General features: G+C 45.4%; 1 protein-coding gene across 7 annotated transcripts in view; it reads left to right on the forward strand.

Moving 5' to 3' along the window:
- The window catches only part of ARHGAP9 (Rho GTPase activating protein 9), a 204209-nt gene that overhangs the window by 27287 nt on the left and 150793 nt on the right, over window positions 1-26129 (forward strand). Inside the window, exon 2 of one of the 7 annotated variants that reach the window (XM_033936054.1) lies at window positions 22673-22752. The exons of the other annotated variants lie outside the window; for them this stretch is intronic. The gene's annotated coding sequence lies outside the window, so the exon portion shown is untranslated. The remainder of the gene's footprint in view (window positions 1-22672; window positions 22753-26129) is intronic. 7 annotated transcript variants of the gene reach the window in all.

The following is a 26129-nucleotide window of genomic DNA, read 5'->3' on the forward strand; positions in this document are numbered from 1 at the left end:
TGTTCTCGTAATAGTGTCATTAGGACTAGCCAGGAAGACTTTTGTTTTTTCTGCGTTTAGTTTTAGTTTGAAATTAGTGGTCCATTTATTGATTTCGGTCATTGTGGTTGAGAGGTTATCTACAATTTCTTTTGTGATGTCGTTTAAGGGTATAAGGATGGATATGTCGTCCGCGTAAATGTAGTGTATTAAATTTAGTTTTTGTAGTAGGTGACCTAGGGAGGCGATATAGATATTAAAAAGAGTGGGTGATAGGGGGGAACCTTGAGGCACGCCTGATAGGTTTTTCCATGGTTTGGAGAAGTTTCCATTGCTGATTACCTGGTAGGATCTGTTTGTCAGGAATTCTTGGAACCATTTCTTTGCCTTTCCTGTAATTCCCATTGCTTCAAGGCACCGTAGCATGATTTCGTGATCTACCAGGTCAAATGCGCTGCTGAGGTCTAATTGTAGGATCAGTGCGCTTTTGCCTTTGCTAAAGAGATCATAAAGGTGATTCAGTAAGGAGGCTAGGACAGTTTCTGTGTTGTATCCTTTTCTGAATCCTGATTGGTGTTCGCTAAGGAGGTTGAATTTGTCCAGGTAGTTGACTAGTTGGAGGTTGACCAATCCTTCCTGTATCTTTGTGAAGAGGGGAATGCTTGCTATGGGTCTGTAATTGGATGTAAGAGCCGAGGACGCTTTCTGGTCTTTGGGGATAGGTGTGATTAGTATGTGTCCCATTTTTTTATTTAATGTTCCGTTTGCAAGAGCAGATGTTAGCCATGCAAAGAGTTCCTTTTTAAATTCTAGAGGGGCAACTGACATGATTTTAGGGGGACATGCATCGAGTAGGCAGTTGGATTTGGTGTATTTGTTAAATAGATTTAGGAACTGCTGCCAGTTTGGGTGTTCGAGGTGGTCCCATATCATATCTACTCTGGTGTCTTGGTCATGAGGTTCCAGGAATTGAAGGGCATCTGTTGTGGATGTGGGTAGAGTTACATTTAATTCAGTGATTTTATTTTGGAAGTAGTTGGCTAGGGTTTGAGCCGATGGAGTGGGCTCAGTGTCCTTTTTTAATATTTGTGTTGTGTCGGTTATAGTTTTTACTAGTTTGAATAATTCTTTGCTGTTTACTTTTGAAGTACCAATTTTTTTTGCATAATGTTTAGTGCGTTTTTCTTTGATCATGTTTTTGTATATTATCATTTTTTGTTTCCAGTTTGACTTGTCTGACTCGTTGTTTGTTTTTTGCCAGATTCTCTCTAATTTTCTTAGTTCCTGTTTGGTGGTTAGGAGTTCACAGTCAAACCATTCATTTGGTGGTCTATTTTTCTTTTTGTATGTTTTATATGGTGCTATTTGGTCTAAGAGTTCTTTGCTGTAAGTTTCCCATTTTGTGGGGAAGTCATGAGTTTCGTTGATTATGGGCTGTAACTCGTAGTGGGTCCAAAATTCGGTTTGGTTGATGATGCCTCGGCTGGTAATTTTGTTCGTGTTGGTGTTTTTGTTTTTTTGTTGTGTATTCTTTTTTAGCCAGTGTAGATTGAACTTGCCAATGTAGTGGTCTGACCAGATACATTTTTCCCAGGGTCTGGAGTGATATTGTATTATGGGGGCTATAATTTCTTTGTGGGAGAAGGTGATTAAGTCTAGTTTGTGAACTTTTTCGTGGGTTATTTCTGTGTCTGGGTTTGGAAAGTCCAGTGACTTTAGGAGGTTGGTGATTTCTGTTATTTCTGGTTTTGTCTTTTGTTCTAGGTGAGTGTTTATGTCTCCCAGAAGTAAGTTGTATGTACCTTTTAGGTTAGATAAGGTAAGGAATTCGGCGAATTCCTCTTTTGCACTTGACCATTTTTTGGGTGGGATATAGAATAGAGTAGTGATTAATGATTCTTCTAACTGTGCGTTAGTGATTTTGCAAGTTAGTATTTCAAGGTTGTCTGAGGATTTGGAATCAGTCTTGGTGTAGTCAAAGTGATCTTTTAAGATGATCGCTAGTCCTCCTCCTTTTTTCCATTCTCTTGATAGTGGGATAATTTTGTATCCCAGAGGTAGGATTTCTTTCATGATAGTGTCGGTGTCAGAGATCATCCATGTTTCTGTCAGAAACAGGAGATCAGGTTTTGTTTGTAGTATCCAATCGTTTAATATGTGGGCTTTGTTTCTCACGGAGCGGGTGTTTAGGTAGTATCCCTTAATGTTTTCGTAATTGTTTGCTGTAGGGATTTCAGAGTGTGGTAGCTTTTTTATGTTTCTGTTGCCGAGTTTGTTCTTGCGTGATTTGCGGTGTTTGCGGGTTGTGTTTAGTACTGTGATTTGGTGAAGGACTTGTTTTGGCTGGTTGTGTAGGGGATGGAGAGGGTTGGAGGGCTTAGTTAGTTCGATTGGTCTGAGCCAGGAGATGGGATAGGTGTGCATGGGTTGGGGGGGGTTGTCTTCGTTGCCCCAGCATTTAGAGCATATTAGGTATAGAGTCCCTAAAAGTTATTGTTGTTTATAGCAGATTGCCATATTGTGTGGTAAGGAGTGCTGTTCGGGTTGTGAGAGGTAGGGACTATTGGCAGAGGTCGTCCGTGGGTGCTAGAGAGAGGTAGAGTGAGACTGGTTGTGTAAACGAGTAAGTTGAGTGTAGGGAACTGAGTTAGATTGTGAGTGCAGGTTAAGTAGGGGGACATACGGTAGAGTATGTGGGTAAAGTCAGCAGTGGTTGGTTGTGCAAACAGTATCAGGTCACACAGTAACATATATTAAGTATTCATGCATTAGTTGGACAAGTCTTGCAATAACAGGTTGTACATGCGGTTGCGGGCTATTCATGCATTAGCTGGTTGTACTTGTGGTTATGTATTATTATGTTTACTAAGCTAGCGGTTATACATGCGTTTACATAATATTACATGCAGTATTCATGCGTTTACATAATATTACATGCAGTATTCATGCATTAGCTGGTTGTACTTGCGGTTATGTATTATTATGTTTACTAAGCTAAGCTAGCGGTTATACATGCGTTTACATAATATTACATGCGTTTACATAATATTACATGCGTTTACATAATATTACATGCAGTATCAGTCTGTACGTGCTGGCTATTCTTACTGGACCGGCAATAAGCCTGCAGTAAACGATTGTACGTAGTCTAAACATGCAGCTTCTAATTTTAGGGAGTACTTATCGTTCTTCTGGAGTTGTGCTTTTTGCTCCGGTGCTTCGCAAAGGTGCGTGCTAAGGTGCACGCGCCTTGGACGTGCGCCTTCGACGGCACGCCGAACGGCTGCACGCCGTTGGCGCTTCAACTTTTAAGGCGTCGGGGGGTCCTGTAGCGTCGGGAGGGGGGCGGAGCAGAGCTCCCACGCTCCTCTCCTGCTGGATCGCACGAGGCTGGCTGCTCTCCTTCCACCGAGCAGCGGCCGGATCAAAAGGCCGCGCTCCGGTGGAGCTTCAACTTTTAAGGCGTCGGGGGGGTCCTGTAGCGTCGGGAGGGGGGCGGAGCAGAGCTCCCACGCTCCTCTCCTGCTGGATCGCACGAGGCTGGCTGCTCTCCTTCCACCGAGCAGCGGCCGGATCAAAAGGCCGCGCTCCGGTGGAGCTTCAACTTTTAAGGCGTCGGGGGATCCTGTAGCGTCGGGAGGGGGGCGGAGCAGAGCTCCCACGCTCCTCTCCTGCTGGATCGCACGAGGCTGGCTGCTCTCCTTCCACCGAGCAGCGGCCGGATCAAAAGGCCGCGCTCCGGTGGAGCTTCAACTTTTAAGGCGTCGGGGGGTCCTGTAGCGTCGGGAGGGGGGGCGGAGCAGAGCTCCCACGCTCCTCTCCTGCTGGATCGCACGAGGCTGGCTGCTCTCCTTCCACCGAGCAGCGGCCGGATCAAAAGGCCGCGCTCCGGTGGAGCTTCAACTTTTAAGGCGTCGGGGGGTCCTGTAGCGTCGGGAGGGGGGCGGAGCAGAGCTCCCACGCTCCTCTCCTGCTGGATCGCACGAGGCTGGCTGCTCTCCTTCCACCGAGCAGCGGCCGGATCAAAAGGCCGCGCTCTGGTGGAGCTTCAACTTTTAAGGCGTCGGGGGGTCCTGTAGCGTCGGGAGGGGGGCGGAGCAGAGCTCCCACGCTCCTCTCCTGCTGGATCGCACGAGGCTGGCTGCTCTCCTTCCACCGAGCAGCGGCCGGATCAAAAGGCCGCGCTCCGGTGGAGCTTCAACTTTTAAGGCGTCGGGGGGTCCTGTAGCGTCGGGAGGGGGGCGGAGCAGAGCTCCCACGCTCCTCTCCTGCTGGATCGCACGAGGCTGGCTGCTCTCCTTCCACCGAGCAGCGGCCGGATCAAAAGGCCGCGCTCCGGTGGAGCTTCAACTTTTAAGGCGTCGGGGGGTCCTGTAGCGTCGGGAGGGGGGCGGAGCAGAGCTCCCACGCTCCTCTCCTGCTGGATCGCACGAGGCTGGCTGCTCTCCTTCCACCGAGCAGCGGCCGGATCAAAAGGCCGCGCTCCGGTGGAGCTTCAACTTTTAAGGCGTCGGGGGGTCCTGTAGCGTCGGGAGGGGGGCGGAGCAGAGCTCCCACGCTCCTCTCCTGCTGGATCGCACGAGGCTGGCTGCTCTCCTTCCACCGAGAAATTTAAGCATTATAATATTTGCATGACATATAATTTAACTCTATTAGCAGTTGAAGTTGGCACATTTTCACCGACTCCAGTAACCCAAAAATTGCTTCCGACTGACTCCAACTCCAGTGGGTTGAGCAGAGCTGTGAAGGTTGCTGATCCACAGAGTTATTTTTAGATCTACATATATTGCCATCTAGTAAAATTTGTTAAAGCTGCATCTTACAACAAGAAACAACAGCAGGAAAGTGCCTTTGTTCAGTATATCAAGAAACCTTGGAAATTCTAATGTTGTGTGGAAATGGAACCTATAATTCTCACCAATCAAAGAAAAGACGACTCGAGCAAGAGGTCAAAACCTGCCTATGGGTAAGCAAATAATCACCTCATTACCCATACCCAAGTTACAAGTGGCCGAAATACTCCCCATTCACCACACAGGACCCAAGAAGCAGGCAGGCTCTGAAATCGCAAGGTGTGGTTGAGGTGATAGTGCAGGAACAAGGGATTTAGATTTAGGCAACATTCTGTGGAAGAGGGTGCCTATTCCAAAAGGATAGACTGCCTTACTGAAAGTGGGATGAGTGCAACAGAAAAGGCAAGAGAAATGTCCTTCCAACCAACAGCATCTTTAATTTTTAGATGTTTTGTCCCAACTAGGATCTAAGTTTTGGCATATACATAATAATAATAACTTTATTTTTGTATACCGCATTACCATGGAAGTTCTATGCGGTTAACAGATGAAGAGACTATACATTACAGCGAAGTAACACTTTTTTTTTTTTTTTTGCATAGCTACATTTACATTTTCGGTGACGCTACATTGCGGTGAAGTTATTTTTCAGGTCGGTTACTATTGCAGAGAAGTTACATTTGTTGTAAGTTGCATATATATAGCGGAGTTCATACAGTAGTGTTACATACAGCGGTGATATATACTGCGGAGTTCGATAAAGCCAAGCAGAGGCATTAAGTAAGGGAGGTAACGAAGAAGGGGTGATTAGTTGGATAGGGGATAAAACATTTAAAATGGAGATAGACTGGAACTGGTGGAAGAGAAGAGAGTGGTTGACTAAGCTGAAGGCAGAGAAGAGGATAAAGAGATTAACAGAAGAGTGTTGATTTAAAGCAGGTCTAATGGTATCATGGAATGCTATGAGGAGATTTTATGTACTATAGTATGCTCAAAAAAATGACTTGGATAGGGATGAAGGAGTAGTGAGTTATTCAGAAAAAGTTTGAAGCTGAACTGAAACAATTTTTCAAGCAACTTAGCCAAGAATTGGAGATTGGAAACTGGACAAATGACCAGGGATAGAGAGGTAAAGCTATGTTTATTTGAGGAGAGATTTAGTAGGGGAGAGCCTTGCATGAGGATACCGTGAATCAGTGGGAGAATGAGAGGGAGGACCTGAGGGACAAAACAAATTACCAGATGAGGTGGCCAAGGATCCAAGGGGAAGGAAGAAGGGTCCATAGACTTTAATAGGGTAAGAAAGTCAGAGATGGATCCTGGGGAGGGAAGGAAAGGAAAGTAATAGCTGTGATTGAGGGAGGTGAATCAGGAGAAGGAAACTAAGAAACATGAAGGTTTGCTAGGCTGATGCTAAATGATCAAGAGGAAGAATGGAAAGATTATAGGATAGGGCGAGATAGAAGGCGGTGTCAGTTTGTTAATAATACAAAATATTTGTGGCTTTTTAGAAGCTGAAGAGATGCATTTGCCAAAATGTTTTGCTTTGTCTGATGCAAAGCCAACTGGTGTTCCTTGTACTTAGAGATATAGATTTAGAACATAAGAACTAAGATTTGCCGCTGCTGGGTCAGACCAGTGGTCCATTGTGCCCAGCAGTCCGCTCATGTGGCGGCCCTTAGGTCAAAGACCAGTGCCTTATTTGAGTCTAGCCTTGTTCTGCCCTATTTGAGTCTAGCCTATGTTTTGTTCCAGCAGGAACTTATCCAACTTTTTCTTAAATCCCTGAAGGATGCTTTCCCCTATAACAGCTTCTGGAAGAGCGTTCCAGATTTCTACCACTCTCTGGGTGAAGAAGAATTTCCTTATGTTTGTACGGAATCTATTCCCTTTTAACTTTAGCGAGTGCCCTCTTGTTCTCTTCACCTTGGAGAGGGTGAACAGTCTCTCTTTCTCTACTAAGTCAATTCCCTTCAATATCTTGAATGTTTCGATCATGTCCCCTCTCAGTCTCCTCTTTTCAAGGGAGAAGAGGCACAGTTTCTCTAGCCTCTCATTGTATGGCAACTCCTCCAGTCCCTTAACTATTTTTGTTGCTCTTCTCTGGACCCTTTTGAGTAGTACTATGTCCTCTTTCATGTACAGCGACCAGTGTTGGACGCAGTATTCCAGGTGGGGGGCGTACCATGGCCTGGTACAGCGGCATGATAACCTTCTCCGATCTGTTTGTGATCCCCTTCTTAATCATTCCTAGCATTCTGTTTGCCCTTTGATGCATGAACTGAGTATGTGCCTTACACCATTTGTGTTAATGGAAGAAGCAACTAACTAGCATGTCACACACCCAAGAACTAATACCAGCTGCACATTAAATAGCAGGACTACCATGAGCCCATTTCTATCAGCTCTGAAATCCTCCTCCCCTCTCCACAGAACTGTATCTCCTCACCTCAAGACAGTCCAAGTATATTCAAGCTGCTCAAAATCTCATAAATAGACTGTAAAACACGAACTTCTGATAACCAGCCAACATGGTTTCTGCAGGGGGAGATCGTGTCTGACCAACTTATTGCACTTCTTCGAGGGAATTAACAAACAGATGGACAATGGAGACCCCATAGACATCATATACCTAGATTTCCAGAAAGCCTTTGACAAGGTGCTTCATGAACGTCTACTCCGGAAACTGAAGAACCATGGGGTGGACGGAGACGTGCATAGATGGATCAGAAACTGGTTAGCGGGTAGGAAACAGAGGGTAGGGGTGAAGGGACACTACTCAGACTGGAGGAAGGTCACGAGTGGTGTTCCGCAGGGCTCAGTGCTCGGGCCGCTGCTATTTAATATATTCATAAATGATCTAGAAACAGGAACAAAGAGTGAGATAATAAAATTTGCCAAACTATTTAGTGGAGCTCGGACAAAGGAGGACTGTGAAAAATTGCAAAGGGACTTGGACAAATTGGGGGAATGGGCAGAGAGATGGCAGATGAAGTTCAATGTTGAGAAATGTAAAGTATTGCATGTGGGAATCAGAAACCCGAGGCACAGCTATACGATGGGAGGGATGTTATTGAATGAGAGTACCCAAGAAAGGGACTTGGGGGTAATGGTGGACATGATAATGAAGCCGACGGCACAGTGCGCAGCGGCCGCCAAGAGAGTGAATAAAATGCTGGGGATAATCAAGAAGGGTATTACAACAAGAACGAAAGAAGTTATCCTGCCGCTGTACCGGGCAATGGTGCGTCCGCATCTTGAGTACTGCGTCCAGTATTGGTCACCATACCTTAAGAAGGATATGGTGTTACTCGAGAGAGTTCAGAGGAGAGCGACACGACTGATTAAGGGGATGGAAAGCCTTTCATACGCTGAGAGATTGGAGAAACTGGGTCTCTTTTCCCTGGAGAAGAGAAGACTTAGAGGGGATATGATAGAGACTTACAAGATCATGAAGGGCATAGAGAGAGTAGAGAGGGACAGATTCTTCAAACTTTCAGAACATAAAAAAACAAGAGGGCATTCAGAAAAGTTGAAAGGGGACAGATTCAAAACGAATGCTAGGAAGTTCTTCTTTACCCAACGTGTGGTGGACACCTGGAATGCGCTTCCAGAGGACGTTATAGGGCAGCGAACGATACTGGGGTTTAAGAAAGGATTGGACAATTTCCTGCTGGAAAAGGGGATAGAGGGGTATAGATAAAAGATTACTGCACAGGTCCTGGACCTGATGGGCCGCCGCGTGAGCGGACTGCTGGGCGCGATGGACCTCAGGTCTGACCCAGCGGAGGCATTTCTTATGTAGATAGTTCAAAACACCATATTAAGGTTGATAAATGCAGTTTATAAATTTGATAGTATCTCTCCATTTTTTTTCTCAAACTTCAATGACTTCCTATTGAGGTTAGTGTTCAATTCAAACTCTGTATGTTTATTTTCAAAATTTTATATGGTAACGCACCATCTTATTTGCTTTTATACATTTATCAACTGGTAGAAATTCTCATTCTTCCCACTCTAATTTTAAAGATTGAAGAGGTTTTTAAAAATATTTTTAGAGCCTTTGAGTTGTGGTGATGAAAGCCTGGTGCCAGTACTTGAGCTTTTGTTCTGTAGATGTGACACATTTTTAAAACAACAAATGAGCGGTATGAAACTGAAGAAGCAAAAGCCACAGGAGCCTACTTCCTGTCTGAGCACCAGAAATTCTTAGGCAGTACAGCTTACCTTTATCTCGTCTCAGTGTTGTGCTGTGGGTAGATACAGATGCTTACTGGTTGGGGTTAGGCAGAGATGAGTTCAGTGGTTGCTTCTTAAGACAGCTGACATACCAGGATACAGAAGGTCTGGTCCTGGCTCTGCAGTACCGGTTGAACACCAGATAACGTTTTTGGATTCTCACTGGCAGGTTCTCTAGAATGCTTTCTGCGCTAACGAAAGATAGGAGAGCTTAAAACATTGAAACGTCAAGAACTTTAACAAATTGAACTTTTGAAAAAACAAGACATGGTCTTCTTGAGTTTTGTTTGGTTTCATTATACCCTGTAGTGGATGGTGACAGAAGCAAGGATGTCCCTTTTGCCTAATCAAAGATAGTTGAGGAGAATGGTCACAACACTGCAGAATCTGTCACCTTTGGTTTACTGGTTAAAATCCCAGATAATCAGTCCCATGTGAAATGGAATAGAGGTCTCAACCCAGCTCCAGAGGATATAACAGAAGCATTATCAGGGTCTTGTCAGACTTCTATGAATCTGTGAATTCTGGTGCATTCCTCTTCACCAACTTTTTTTTTTTTTTTTTAATGTGAAAATGTTTTAATAACTTTAAGAAATGGCAAACATTTTACAAAAGGAAACACATGATGGGGGAAAAAAAACTATCCCCCTCTTCTACGAAACCGCGCTAGCAGTTTCTAGCGCGGGGAACTGCGCTGAATGGCCTGTGCTGCTCCCGACGCTCATAGGAACTCATTGAGCGTCGGGAGCAGCGCGGGCCATTCAGCGTTCGTTCCTCTTCAGTTTGTTTTAATAATACTACTTCGAATATTTTTACTTCCGTAAATGGCGTCCCACAAGGCTCCATACTGTCTCCGCTCTTATTTAATATATTTCTTGCCCCATTATTAACTTTGTGCCAATCAATTGGATTTAATGTCTTTGCTTACGCTGACGACATTCAACTTTTACACCCCATAGATATTGATAACCCATTAAATACTTCAGAGATTAATGCAAAGTTAGAGAAAATACATCTTTGGTTAAATAATAACAGGCTCGCATTAAACATTAATAAATCCAATGTATTACTGTTTCCATGGAAAGATAATCCAAAGCTTAAATTTCCGATTACTATCAAGGACCATCCCTTACAAGAGGTAGACAATATTAAAATATTAGGCGTCATCTTTGACCATAAACTTTCCTTTCATAACCATATCAGTAATGTCATAAAGTCATCTTTCTTTAGGCTTCGTCAAATCCGATCTGTTGCACAATTCCTTAACAATAACTCTCTTAATATTCTTATCCACTCTCTCATTATTTCAAAGATTGATTACTGTAATGCACTTTTTAAAGGCATAGCTCAAAAGGAAATCAAACGTTTACAGATCATACAAAATACTTCTATTAAGCTCATTTTCAAAGCCAAAAAATTCGATCACGTTACTCCACTTCTTAAGGAAGCTCATTGGCTTCCTGTTGCTCATAGAATCATATATAAACTTAGTTTGCTCACTTTCAAATCTCTTTCTTTTAAAACTCCGGCCTTTATTTATAAATTACTAATCCCTTACACAACGAATAGAACACTAAGATCTACTGAACAACATTTATTAACAATTCCATCTCTCAAAATCATAAATACACGACGCCAATACATTTTTTCTGTTACTGCACCCCAAACCTGGAATTCCTTACCCTACCATTTGAGACAAGAAACCAACTTAGAAAAATTTAAACGTAATCTGAAATCTTTTTTATTTATTGATGCCTTTATAAGTCAACAATAATTTCATTATAAAATAATTCCAAGACTTTGTTCTTTTCCCTGCCTCATGTACTTTCCCTAAATGTTTTCCCCATCTTTATATTATAATGTAACTTCTAGCCCTTCTCTTTCCTAAGTGTTTCCAGTATTGTCAAATTTGTCATTAGTTTAGTCAACATTCTTTAATGTATTACTTTTTAAATTGTAATTTTACTATGTACATCGCTTTGAATTTAGATAAAGCGATTAATCAAATCTGAATAAACTTGAACTTGAAACTAGAAGAGGGAGTATGTTGCATAATGACACTATTAAATTGACAGCTTTACATTTTGAAAATTAAACTATTAGATCTATTAGATCTCTTGCAAAGGAAGGTTTCATCTGATTTCCAGCTTCTTCCCCCTCTAGGACCATCTGGATTTCTTTGGCATCCAAAGTCTCGTATGTCAGTAAGGCTTCCGCTAGGTTTTTATGCTCCCTTGCATGATTTCTCAAAATGGTCTTTGCACGTTCATAAGACTCCTTTAAGAGAATTCTCACTTCTTCTTAAATAGCAGACTGAGTTTCTGGGCTGTTTCCCTGTATCACAGTAGGTCATGACACCAAGCTTTTCTCTCATTCCAAATTTAGTCACCCATCAGCCTAGCTATTTTGTGGCACTATCTAAAGTCACTAGAAGCACCAGTGGTAATATGCTCAGTTCCAAATATCTTGTGACAAAAGAGAGAGATATGTAAAACACCTTTCCCAGCAGCTCTCTTAAGAACATAAGAAGTTGCCTCCACTGGGTCAGACCGGAGGTCCATCTCGCCCAGCGGCCTGCTCCCGCGGCGGCCCACCAGGTCCTTGACCTGTGAAGTGAATTCTTGACCTTTATAATCTACCTCTACTTCTATAACCTACCTCTGCTGCTATCTGTACCCCTCAATCCCTTTATCCTTTAGGTACCTATCCAAACCTTCCTTAAACCCCTTTACTGTGCTCTCGCCTACTGCAACCTCCGGAAGAGCATTCCATGCGTCCACCACCCTCTGGGTAAAAAAGAACTTCCTAGCATTGGTTCTAAACCTGTCCCCTTTCAATTTCTCCGAGTGACCCCTGGTGCTCGTGGTTCCTCGCAGTTCGAAGAATCTGTCCTTATCCACTTTCTCTATGCCCTTCAGGATCTTGAAGGTTTCTATCATGTCTCCTCTAAGTCTCCTCTTCTCCAGGGAGAACAGCCCCAGCATTTTCAACCTGTCGGCGTATGTAAAGTTTTCCATACCTCTTATCAGCTTAGTCGCTCTTCTCTGGACTCCTTCGAGTACTGCCATGTCTTTCTTGAGGTACGGCGACCAGTACTGGACACAGTACTCCAGGTGCGGGTGCACCATTGCACGATACAGCGGCATGATAACTTCCTTTGTCCTGGTTGTGATACCCTTCTGTAGCCAAGGATGGCTTGCAGGTATTTTCAACAAAACCACTTGTTGGCTCCATTGTGGTCATAGAGGACATGGCGGGTGAGAAATTATAGGAGGAGGCAAGGCAATAATCATTACTAGGAGGCAGTGGTGTAGGAGAAATGGAGACAGGATGATAGTAGTTTATTTAAATCCCCTCTTTTACAAAGGCCAGCAGATGGGCTGGCGCAGTAAATTCTCTAACACCCATAGGAACTGAATGGGCGTCGGAGCATTTCCTGTGTAGTATTCAGCTGTGTGGCTTTGTAAAAGGGGGCTTCATTTATTTATTACGATTTATTAACTGCCTTTGTGAAAAGATTCACCCAAGATGGTGTACAACGGGTACAGTGTAGCATAAAACGTACAATTTTGTTAACAGCATAACAATGATAAAATGACCAAATATAAACATCAAATACAATCAATGAGGTAAACTTGGAAACAGCAAATTGAAACTCAATAATAGGACTACCATGAAACAAAAATCTATACATTTATTTATTTATTCAATTTTGTATACCATTCTCCCAGAAGAGCTCAGAACAGTTTACATGAGCTTATTCAGGTACTCAAGCATTTTTCCCTGTCTGTCCTGGCAGGCTCACAATCTATCTAATGTACCTGAGGCAATGGGAGGATTAAGTGACTTGCCCAGGGTCACAAGGAGCAGCATGGGTTTGAACCCACAACCTCAGGGTGCTGAGGCTGTAGCTTTAACCACTGCCATACTCTCCCCACTGCAGAACAACTATATAACAGAAATATGATAAATATCAATGCAATACAAACAATACCATAAGAGACAGCATGGGAGAGCATTCAAATAACATGGATATAATGATGTTAGCATGATACCAATGCAACACCGAATAAGCACACATTAGAACATTCAGATAACATAAATATAACGCTCATGCTTTTCTTCAATACAGCTTACCATGTGGCCAAGGGACCAAGTTTAGATACATAGATGGGGACAAGAATCAGTTGGGATATATAGATGAGTGGCTAAACTCAAGTTCTTTGTACAGTTAAACAAGTTATAAGGAACTGGTCTAAGTTACAATTTATTTATTTAAAATATTTGTATCCAATGGTACTATGCGGTATAAGCTCTCAGAGGAACACTGAAAAGTCATTTATTTGACATGTTCGGCTGATCCTCCAAGCCCCTGACACATTCTAAAAGCCCCTCCGCCCACCTCCCTCTCTTTCCCTCTACCCGCTTACTTATATTGATACCTGTTCCCACAATCCCACTTTGTAACTATCCACTACTGCAGGGGTGTCAAAGTCCCTCCTCGAGGGCCGCAATCCAGTCAGGTTTTCAGGATTTCCCCAATGAATATGCATGAGATCTATTAGCATACAATGAAAGCAGTGCATACAAATAGATCTCATGCATATTCATTGAGGAAATCCTGAAAACCCAACTGGATTGCGGTCCTCGAGGAGGGACTTTGACACCCCTGCACTACTGTATACTGTCTAGAACTAAAAAAGTTCATTATCCATAATAAGGTAAAATAACATAAAATAACTCTACGTAAAGTCTTGTAAAGTTATGTAAGATAAATTATGTAAGATAAATTATGTAAACTTAATGCAAGTTATGCAAGCACGGTAAGGATAATGTAAAGTAACACAAAGTAACTCCACGTAAAGTTATGTAAAGTTATGTACGTAAAGCTATGTAAAGTTATGTACGAAAAGTTAAGTAAAGTTAGGTTTGCAAAGTTTGTAAAGTTATACAAATAATTGTATTGTCTTCGCCTGGAAATGTCCAGCCATCTTCTAATGTAATCCGCTTAGAACCGCAAGGCACAAGCGGAATAGAAATCACTAATGTAATGTAATCCACTTTGTACTTTTCCGCTACTGTATACCGTCTTGACCTGAAAAGGTATGACGGGATATAAATAAAGCTTTATTATTATTAATCTTAAAATAAAAACAAAAAGTCAAACTATTACATAGCACAATAAGACAAATCCAAAATATTATTATTAAGCTATATTAATATGTCTGTAGCAAGCTGATCCAGGTGTATAGTCTGTCGCCATATGTATTAAAGACTAGGAAGAAGAGCCAGGTTTTCACCTGCTTCCTGAAATAGAGGTAGTTTCAAGTTAAACATAGCTCCTCTGAGAGTAAGTTTCACTGGCGGGTATCACATTGTATACCTTATTTTTCACTCCATAAGACGCACCTGACCATAAGATGCACCCTAAATCTAGAGGAGGAAAACAAGAAAAAAATCCATTCTGAACCAAATTCTCCCTGTTAGGCTCTGTACCCAACCCCACACTCCTTTCCAAGCTCTGAACCCTGTCCCCCCCCTCTCTTCCAGGCTCTGTATCCTGTCCCCCCTCTGGTGGTCTAGTGGTAGGCCAGGACAGGGCACATGGCAGGCAGGGCTAGTGGCTGGCAGGGCAGGCAGGGCTAGTGGCTTGCAGGAAGTCAGGGCTAGTAGCTGGAAGGCAGGGACAGTGCAGGCAGGGCTAGTGGCTGGCAGACATGGCCCCAAGCAAGCAGGCAGGCAGGCCCTGGTACCTTTTTAAAAATTCTGCCATCCAGTGCTGTATGACAGGAGCTTTCAGCGCTCCTGTCCTTCCCTCGAAGCTGACTGCCGAACTCTCACAGCAGCGTCAGAAGGGAGCACTTTTTAAAATCCTTCCGTCCAGTGCAGTACGGCAGGAGCTTTCAGCGCTCCTGCCCTTCCCTCAGCTGACTCTAAACTCTTGCAGCAGCGTCAGAGCGGAGCACGAGGCAGGCGTGAGTTTTTCACGTTCCTGCCTGGTCCCTCTCTGCTCCGTGAATGGCTGCCGTCAGTCCCATGAGAACTGATGTTATCATGACATGGACCACTGTGGTCAGACTTATCTTTTCAATATATGGAGAGAGATTTTGTAGCTGTCATAGGTGATGGAGACAATTTTTAAAGGTTGTTTGAATTTGCAGGATCAGAGTGAGTGATGTCTAGCAATATCCCAAGACATCCCTCACTCCTTCACTTTTGCGGTTTATGCATGACTGTTTATTAGTTTTACTTTGTGTTCTCTCAAAGGACCCTCCTTAGCTTACCTAGTGAACTGCCCAATATACCTTGCATCTGAGTCATGTGACACTATTGTGGTTTAGTAAAAGGGGGCCATGGCGCAAAATATAGACAGCATATATAAATTCGGACACATTTTGATCACTAAATTTAAAATAAAATCATTTTTCCTACCTTGTCTGGTGATTTCATGAGTCTCTGGTTGCACTTTCATCTTCTGACTGTGCATCCAATCTTTCTTCCCTTCTTTCAGCCTGTATGCTTTCTCTCCTCCAGACCTTTTTCCCTCCCCTAACTTTTTCTTCCTCTCTCCCTGCCCTTTCTTTCTTTCTTCTCTCTTGATGCCCCCTTTCTTTTTTTCTGTTTCCCTTCTGTCTCCCTGCTTGCCCCCTTTCTTTCTCCCTACACTCCACAAAGCCACTGCTGCCACCATCGGGAGAAACAGGCCCCAAAGCCACCGCCGTGGCTGCTCCAAGCTCTCTCTGCTTCCCACCGTTGGACCGCCCCCCCTTGGTACGCCACATTTCAGGTGGCGGTGCGGAGTGGCAGATGAAAAAAATAAGGTTCCAAGGAGGACGCACAGGCATGGCGTCGCCCGAGGAGAATGACAAGTGCCGGACTCACGCCACTTCTGTCCCCTTTCGCGGTGCCGCGACGGCGCTTGGCCTGAGCCGTCACCACCGCTTCCTCTCACCTCCACCCACGCTCGATTCCAGTCGCGCCTACTGCGTATTTTAGTGAGCGACTCGAGAAAAATTATGAGCGACGCCAATGAAAATAGTGAGCGATCGCTCATGCGCTCAGCTTAAAGAGAACATTGCTCTCAAGTAGTACTATGTCCTTCTTCATGTACAGCGACCAGTGCTGGAAGCAGTATTCCAGGTGGGGGCATACCATGGCCCGGTACAGTGGCATGATAACCTTCTCCGATCTGTTCGTGATCCCCTTCTTAATCATTCCTAGCATTCTGTTTTCCCTTTTTGCTGCCGCCGCGCATTGCACAGACAGCTTTATTAACTTCCAAGTCTTTTTCCTGGGGGATCTCTCCGAGTACTGCACCAGACATCCTGTATTCGTGAATAAGATTTTTGTTACCGACATGCATCGCCTTACACTTATCCACGTTAAACCTCATTTGCCATGTTGTGGCCCATTTCTTGAGTGTGTTTATGTCATGTTGCAGGTCTTCGCAATCCTTCTGTGTCTTCACTACTCTGAATAACTTCGTATCATCTGAAAATTTAGTCACCTCGCTCGTTGTACCAATTTCCAGGTCATTGATAAATATGTTGTAGAGCACGGGTCCAAGCACCAACCCTGCGGCACTCCACTGGTGACGCTTTCCAGCCCGAGTATTATCCATTTACTCCCACTCTCTGTTTCCTATCCGCCAGCCAGTTTTCAATCCACGTGAGTATTTCACCCTCGATTCCATAGCTTTTTGAAGTAGTCGTTCTTGCGGGACCTTGTCGAACACCTTCTAAAAATCCAGATGTACAATGTCGACTGGGTCACCCATGTCTATCTGCCTGTTTACTCCCTCGAAAAAGTGCAGCAAGTTCGTCAAGCAAGATCTTCCTTTGCTGAAGCCATGCTGGCTGGTCCTCATCAGATCGTGTCCGTCAAGGTGATCAATGATGCGGTTCTTTATCAGCGCCTCTACCATCTTTCCCGGTTCCGAGGTCAGACTCACCGGTCTGTAGTTTCCCGGATCTCCCACTCAAACCTTTCTTGAAGATCGGCATAACATTCGACACTTTCCAGTCTTCCAGAATCCTTCCCGATTTGATCGACAGATTGGCTATTAGTTGAAGCAGTTCAGCTATAGCACCTTTCAGTTCCTTGATTACCCATGGATGGATGCCATTCGGTCCTGGGGATTTATTGTTTTTAAGCCTATCAATCTGCCTGCATACCTCTTCCCAATTTGTTGTACCTATTTCAAATTGCTCATGAGTACTCTACAGACCCACACCTATTGCTTCCCCTATTATCAAGAAATCTCAAGATCTCTTAAAACCCAGCTAAACAGCCTGCTTACACCTCCTATCACTTTATAATTTCATTCCAAGATCATTAACAGCACTGTTGCATAAATGTTAGAATTCGCTTCAAAGATCTCCATCAAGGAGAATTCTCCACTCCTAATCTAAATTCTCAAGGGCGAATCTGTTTGAAAAACACTCTCATGGAACGCCGTCCGCTGCTATTACCGTATTTTCACGCAGATAACGCGCACCCGTGTATAACGCGCACACGGGTATAGCGCGCAGAAACCACGATATTATGTATAAAAACTTTTGTATACCGCGCTCACGGGTATAACGCGCATGCTGCCTGGCTGCCCTTTCGCCCGCCCCGACTCTCCTCTGGCCACCCCGACTCTCCTTTCGCCCGCCCCGACTCTCCTCTGGCCACCCTGACTCTCCTTTCGCCCTCCCCGACTCTCCGTGCCCTGTCCCGACTCTCCGTTTACCCGCCCTGCCCTGCCCCCCCCCGGCAGGACCACTCGCACCACCACCCCGAAGGACCGCCGACTCCCCGACAATATCGGGCCAGAAGGGAGCCCAAACCCTCCTGGCCACGGCGACCCCCTACCCCCACCCCGCACTACATTACGGGCAGGAGGGATCCCAGGCCCTCCTGCCCTCGACGCAAACCCCCCTCCCTCCAATGACTGCCCCCCCCCAAGAACCTCCGACCGCCCCCTCATAAATGCTTTTATTAGAAGCTTATGGCTTGCCCACTAAATATCCTCCCTTCTGGAAGACACAGCATAGAGTCTAATAAGAGCCCACGAGATACAAAAGTTTTTCTACATAGTTCCCACCCAGCCCGACGACCGATTCACCCCCCCCAGCAGGACCGCTCGCACCCCCACCCCGAACGACCGCTCGCACGCGCTCCCACCCGCACCCGCGATCGGAGCAAGAGGGAGCCCAAGCCCTCTTGCCCGGCCGACTCCCCGACAATATCGGGCCAGGAGGGAGCCCAAACCCTCCTGGCCACGGCGACCCCCTACCCCCACCCCGCACTACATTACGGGCAGGAGGGATCTCAGGCCCTCCTGCCCTCGACGCAAACCCCCCTCCCTCCAACGACCGCCACCCCCAAGAACCTCCGACCGCCCCCCCAGCCGACCCGCGACCCCCCTGGCCGACCCCCACGACACCCCCACCCCCCTTCCCCGCCTGTCCGGCAGGCAGCCAACGACGGAATGAGGCCGGATTGGCCCATCCGTCCCATAGCTCCGCCTACTGGTGGGGCCTAAGGCGCGTGGGCCAATCAGAATAGGCCCTGGAGCCTTAGGTCCCACCTGGGGGCGCGGCCTGAGGCACATGGTCGGGTTGGGCCCATGTGCCTCAGGCCGCGCCCCCAGGTGGGACCTAAGGCTCCAGGGCCTATTCTGATTGGCCCACGCGCCTTAGGCCCCACCAGTAGGCGGAGCTTTTGGGGCGGATGGGCCAATCCGGCCTCATTCCGTCGTTGGCTGCCTGCCGGACAGGCGGGTTTGGCTCCCGTCTGTCCGGCCAACTACCAAAGGTACGGGGAAGGGAGGTGGGGATGTCGTGGGGGTCGGCCAGGGGGGTCGCGGGTCGGCTGGGGGGGCGGGCGGAGGTTCTTGGGGGGGGCGGTCGTTGGAGGGAGGGGGGTTTGCGTCGAGGGCAGGAGGGCCTGGGATCCCTCCTGCCCGTAATGTAGTGCAGGGTGGGGGTAGGGGGTCGCCGTGGCCAGGAGGGTTTGGGCTCCCTCCTGGCCCGATATTGTCGGGGAGTCGGCCGGGCAAGAGGGCTTAGGCTCCCTCTTGCTCCGATCGCGGGTGCGGGTGGGAGCGCGTGCGAGCGGTCGTTCGGGGTGGGGGTGCGAGCTGTCCTGCTGGGGGGGGGGTGAATCGGGCGTCGGGCGGGGTGGGAACTATGTAGAAAAACTTTTGTATACCGCGCTCACGCGTATAACGCGCGAGGGGTATGCGCGGTAGGTAAAAACGCGTATAACGCGCGCGTTATATGCGTGAAAATACGGTAAATCTGCTTGGTGGCGTTATACATTATGGGGTTCATAATAATAATAAAAAAAAAAGTCTAAAAAGTGTCCTAAATGGCTACTTGGACGATCAAAACGCCTGATCGTCCAAGGACAGATAGGGAAAATGCTTGAGTACCTGATTGTAAACCGCTTAGATAATCTTGATAGACAGGATATAAATACCTAAAATAAATAAATATCTCGTGGGAAGGATCGGTAAAAGGTAGGTAGAAGCACCAATGTGCAGTACTCTACCACTCCTCTATAAAATGGTACAAATCAACAATCCATTTAAATTATAGTTGTCTCCATTCATTTTGCCACAAGTACACTATTACTTGCCTTACTATGTCTACCATGCTATGATTTTTCACGCTATGTCTGCTACAGAATGTTTGCCATTCCATGTCTATGTGCTAGTTTCTATCATGCTATGTGTCATACTAGGTTAACCACGCTTGTAATACTATATTTTACCATGCTATGTTTTTGCCATACTATGCTCATCATGCTATGTCTCGTCATACCATGTTTGTCATGTTATGTTTTACCATGCTTTGTTAACTATGTTTTTTGCCATCTTTGTCAGACAATGTCCTGCCAAGCCATGCCTGCCATCACTTTGTATAAATACACTTTATTATATCTGTAAACTTGTTACCCATTCTGAGCTCTTCTGGGAAGAAGGGATATAAAACCATAGAAACTTGATGGCAGATAAAGGCCAAATGGCCAATCTAGTCTGCCCATCCGAAGTAACCATTATCTCTTTCTCTCTCTGAGATCCCACGTGCCTATCCCATGCCATTTTGAATTCAGACACAGTCTCTGTCTTCACTACATCTTCCGGGAGACTGTTCCATGCATCTACCTCCCTTTCTGTAAAAAAGTATTTCCTTAGATTACTCTGGAGCCTATTACCTCTTAACTTTATCCTATGCCCTTTCATTGCAGAGTTTCCTTTCAAATGAAAGAGACTCGACTCATGCAAATTTACATTACGTAGGTATTTAAACATCTCTATCATATCTCCCCTCTCCCACCTTTCCTCCATCTTTAAGTCTATCCTCATATGATGAAGACCACATATCATTTTAGCAGCCTTCCTCTGGACCGATTCCATCCTTTTTATATCTTTTTGAAGGTGTGGTCTCCAGAATTGTACACAATATTTTAATGAGGTCTCACCAAAGTCTTATACAGGGGTATCAATACCTCCTTTTTCCTACTGGCCATACCTTTCCCTATGCAACCTAGCATCCTTCTACTTTCGCCGTCACCTTTTCAACCTGTTTTGGCCTCCTTAATATCATCACATACAATCACACCCAATTCCCGCTCTTCTATCGTGCACATAAGTTCTTCACCCCCCTAAACTGTACCGTTCCTTTGGGTTTTTGCAGCCCAAATGCATGATCTTGCATTTCTTAGCATTAAATTTTAGCTGCCAAATTTCAGGCCATTGTTCAAGCTTCACCAGGTCTTTTTTCATGTTATTCCCACCATCCGGCATGTCTACTCTATTGCAGATTTTGGTATCATCCGCAAAGAGACAAATCTTACTCAACAGCCCTTCAGCAATATCAGCAATATCGTTTATAAAAATGTTAAAAAGAACAGGCCCAAGAACATAACCTTGAGGCACACCACTGGTAGCATCCCTTTCCTCAGAGTGATCTCCATTGATCACTACCCTCTGTTGCCTTCCACTCAACCATTTCTTGACCCAACCTGTCTCTTTGAGACCCATTCTGAAGGCACTCAGTTTATTTATTAGAAGTCTATGTGGAACATTGTCAAAGGCTTTGCTAAAATCTAAATACACCACATCTAGTGCACATCCTCTATCCAATTCTCTTGTCACCAAGTCAAAGAAATTGATCAGATTTGTGTAGGGATGGAGATCTGATAAGTTCTGATCCAGGGCATCAGAACACAGGCAGGGTCAGCACACAGGTGGTTCTGAACGCAGGCCAGGTTGGCACACTGACCTAGGCCCTGTGTGCGGATCTAGGCCTGTGTGTGGATCTAGGCCTGTGTTTGGATCTGAAGCCCTGTTTCTCATTCCCTCTCCCTTCTTGCCATGCAGCCATTCTAAGTAAAGGAAAAATACTAGCATCTTGTCACAAGACTTTTGCCACATATTAACCTGACACAGGTTTACCCTTATCTTATCTCTTATCTTGTTTAAGCATCCCTTATATGGGCAACAATCAGACTCTGCCTAGGCCCTGAGCTCAAGGCTAATCAAGAAAGCTTAAGAAGCATGCATTATAACCTTTGGACTGTCACATGCCATAGTAAGATTTGATAACAGTCCAAAGCAAACAAACTTTCTTGCCATGTATAACTCCAAATGCAAAGAACTAAACTTTGATATATAAACACAGGGGATATCTCAGAACGCTACTCTGAAAGATATCAGCGTAGCAGCACTCCTCACGGAGTTCACCCTGTGTATATCAAACCTAATATTTTTTTTTTTTTATATTTTATAGTTCAACTCGTAACTTGTCATGAAAATTTTCTTTAAACATATTAATATTATAAATATTTCTTCATCTTTTTTGCTTATAAAAATTTCATCTTGTTATTAAAGCATTCCATTTTCAAAAATTCACTAATGGAGAATGCACTTATCTTATATATATATCAACTGTGTGGCCGCACTGTTCCCCACCAACGCGTTTCGCCTTCTTCTTCAGGACAGGGCTAGTGCTGCAATTGTTGGCTTACACCATTCCATTCTGTGGCCGTTCTAACATTCACTAGCCTTGTCCTGAAGAAGAAGGCGAAACACGTTGGTGGGGAACAGTGCGGCCACACAGTTGATATATATATGATGAAGTTTTTATAAGCAAAAAAGATGAAGAAATATTTATAATATTAATATGTTTAAAGAAAATTTTCATGACAAGTTATGAGTTGAACTATAAAATATAAAAATAAAAAAATATTAGGTTTGATATACACAGGGTGAACTCTGTGAGGAGTGCTGCTTCGCTGATATCTTTCAGAGTAGCGTTCTGAGATACCCCCAGTGTTTATATATCAAAGTTTAGTTCTTTGCATTTGGAGTTATACATGGCAAGATAGCTGGTTTGCTTTGGACTGTTTTTGAATACTTGCCACAAAGCCATTGATTTCTACTTAATAGTAAGATTTGAGACATATCAGAAATGTACACATTGGGAATCACTTTATTGTAACTGTTATTATGTATTCATATGTCACATGAGATAGTAACTTTGAGAATCACATGAAATAGATAAACAAGGTATTGCCTTGGTGTATTCCTCACTGTAAATGCATTATGACATTATAACCTTGTAGAGCATTAGTTAAGTAATTAATGGAACTATGATTCTCAATAAAAGGAGGAGAGACCATCCATTTAGGTCGCCTCATCCCACTCTGAGCCTTGTGTGTGCAACATCATTCCTACAGATTTGTAAAGGTATGTGCAAAAATTGTTTTTGTTACCCCTTTTTTATATTTGTAATTCGCTTTGAAACTATGTTATAAGCGTATGCATCAGATTTGAATAAACATGAAACATTATATATATCAAAACAGCACAAAAATGTATAACCTTTAAATAATAGCCAATATTATCCTAAAAATGGTAATAAAGAATTTTTCTGATTTACTTTATGAAGTAGGATTGAGTTAATTTATGTATTTATTCATTTATTATCTTATTGTTGGTTAGTGGGTCTTTATTATGATAGTTCTTTTTTTCAGAACAATATGAATTGCTAGTGAGCACTTGCACTTTGCACTTCACATTATACTTATATAATTCTTTAATCTAACTTTTTTCTCATTTTTATCAATGCCGCACTTGCACTTTTTATTTTAATAATTTTTTTTTTTTTATATTTTACTATTTTGAATTGCACATTAGATTCAATCTGTATTACATTGTTATTCATCACATTGCACTTTATATTATCATATTATAGTGTATCGTATTATACCGTATTATCCCAGGACAAGCAGGCAGCATATTCTTTACACATGGGTGACGTCACAGACGGAGCCCCGGTACGGACCTTTTTAACTAGAAAGTTCTAGTTGGCCGCACCACGCATGCGCGAGTGCCTTCCCGCCCGACGGAGGAGTGCGTGGTCCCCAGTTTCTTCGTTTCCGCGGAGCGAAGAAGACGCGTGTATTTCAACGATCGTTGAATCCAACTTTTTGCCTTCCCGCTCGCGATTTTCTCTTATTTTTTCTCATCTGCCCTTCGGGTTTTTTCTTATTTCATTTCTCAAAAAAAAAAAAAAAAAAAAATTTTTTTTGCTTTTTTTACTTTGTTTTCGATCCAGCCCCGGCGGGGCCTGTTGTCACCATACAGGCCTCCGGGTTTGATTTTGCGGAGGCCGTGTTTCCATTCATGCCCCCGCAGCCGGGTTTTAAGAAGTGCCAGCGGTGTGCACGCCCGATCTCCCTCACTGACCCACACAATTGGTGCCTACAGTGTTTGGGTCCTGAGCATCGGGCGGACTCCTGCACCCGCTGTGCCACTCTTAAAAAATGTACTCTGAAGAATCGATAAATCCAGCAGAACATCCTCTTCGGCACCGCATCTGCTATGGAGCCGATTCCGTCGACTACGGTACCGCCAAAATCGGCACCCACCACTTCGACGACGCCCGATCCTTCATCGGCGTTGCTGGCACCAGGTAAGCCGGCTAAGAAGCCTTCCACCTTCCTTGAGCGCCCTCCGGCCACAGTGGCGACACTGGCCCTACCGGCTTCACGCCGACCCCGGAAACGCTCTGCCCCGATCTCGGTGAGTGCCTCGTCATCGGCCTCCTCATCGCCGGGGCGTGGAGCGGCACCTAAGGAACCGAAGCAGAAAAAAGTGGTTCCGGTGCAACCCCTGGATGACCGCATCGCGACCATCCTCCAAGACAAATTACAGGAACAGCTGCAGCAACAACTCCAGCACCTGTTACCGACCCTCCTGGCACCGCTCCTTTCGGTACCAGACCGGCCCGAGCCTCGTGCCGTCCAACCGGTATCCACCCCATCGGTGCCCCTTAACTCTTCCATGCCGATTCTCTCGGCTGAACACCTTCGTGCCCACCCCGTAGGTCATACCCACGCTGATGCCGATCCTCCTCGGTACCAGGCGGGGCACCGGTCCTCCCCGGACCGAGACCGGCACCGTTCTTCCCGGGACCGAGACCAGCACCGATCTTCCTCTCCCGGTAATGTCTCGGTGCGCTCTGGCAAGTCTCTGTCTAAGACCCACCATACTGAGCCTTCCACCCCGATATCTCGACATGCGCACACTGATGTCAGGGACCCGGACCTATGGGAAGACTCCCCTCCCGGTACCGAGGAGGACGCATCGTCATCGGACGAGGAGCCCTCAGCGCCCGATACCACTTCTAAGCCTGAGCAATCCTCCTTCTCAAGGTTCCTCAGGGAGATGTCAGCGGCTCTCTCTATCCCTCTAGAGTCTGACTCCAAAAAATCCCAGGCCTTTCTGGAGGCCTTGGATTTTGAACAGCCTCCCAAGGAGTTTCTCAAGTTACCCGTACATGACATACTGCGGGAAACTTTTTATAAGAACTGGGAGAACCCACTCACCGTCCCCGGGGCCCCCCGTAAGCTGGATAGCCTTTACAGGGTCATCCCGATCCCGGGTTTTGACAAACCTCAACTGCCCCATGAGTCTCTCCTGGTTGAGTCTACCTTGAAGAAAACTCAGGGCTCCAGTGTTTATGCCTCCACCCCTCCTGGCAGAGAAGGCAAGACGATGGACAAGTTTGGCAAGCGCCTTTATCAAAACTCAATGCTGGCCAACAGGGCGAACAATTACACATTTCATTTCTCATTTTACATGAAACATCTGGTACAACAACTGTCCGCCCTTCAAAAATACATTCCGGAACGTAAAGTTCCGCTCTTCCAGCAGCAAATTTCCAGCCTTCTTTAACTACGGAAATTTATGGTGCGCTCTATTTATGATTCCTTTGAGTTCACCACCCGTGCATCTGCCATGGCCGTTGCCATGCGCCGCCTGGCATGGTTGAGGGTATCTGATTTGGACATCAACCACCAAGACCGCCTAGCCAACGCTCCCTGTCTTGGGGATGAACTTTTTGGGGAGTCCCTAGACTCAACCACCCAGAAGCTCTCGGCCCATGAGACCAGATGGGACACTCTTGTTAAACCTAAGAAAAAGGCCCCACCTACTCGCCCTTACAGACCACAGTCCTCGTATCAGCGCAGGTTCTCTGCCAGACCCCTCAATCCGCCTTCACAGCAACCTCGGCGGCCCCGTCATCAACATCAACACACTCAGGCTCGTTCTCAGTCTAGTCAACCTGCCAAGCCTCTCCCTCCTTCGAAACCCTCTCAGCCCTTTTGACTCCTCTCTCCAGGGCATAGCCAGTCTTCCTCCCTCGTTGCCTCTTCCTCAACCAATCGGAGGACGTCTACAAATCTTCCTCAGCCGTTGGGAGGTCATCACATCAGACCAATGGGTCCTCAACATCATCCGCCACGGCTACTCTCTCAACTTCCAGACTCTTCCACCAAACAATCCTCCCGTAGAGTCTGCTTCTCACTCCCCCCAAACCCCCCTCCTCCTGAGGGAGGTCCAATCCCTCCTTCTCAATGCCATCGAAGAGGTGCCTCCGGCCCAACGGGGTCAGGGATTCTACTCCCGCTACTTCCTGGTTCCCAAGAAGACAGGAGACCTTCGTCCCATCCTCGATCTCAGGGACCTCAACAAGTGTCTGGTCAAGGAGAAGTTCAGAATGCTCTCCCTTGCCACGCTGTACCCTCTTCTCTCTCAACACGACTGGCTATGTTCCC

This window comes from Geotrypetes seraphini, chromosome 3 (genome assembly GCF_902459505.1).
Source record: "Geotrypetes seraphini chromosome 3, aGeoSer1.1, whole genome shotgun sequence".
NCBI classification, from domain to species: Eukaryota; Metazoa; Chordata; class Amphibia; order Gymnophiona; family Dermophiidae; genus Geotrypetes; species Geotrypetes seraphini.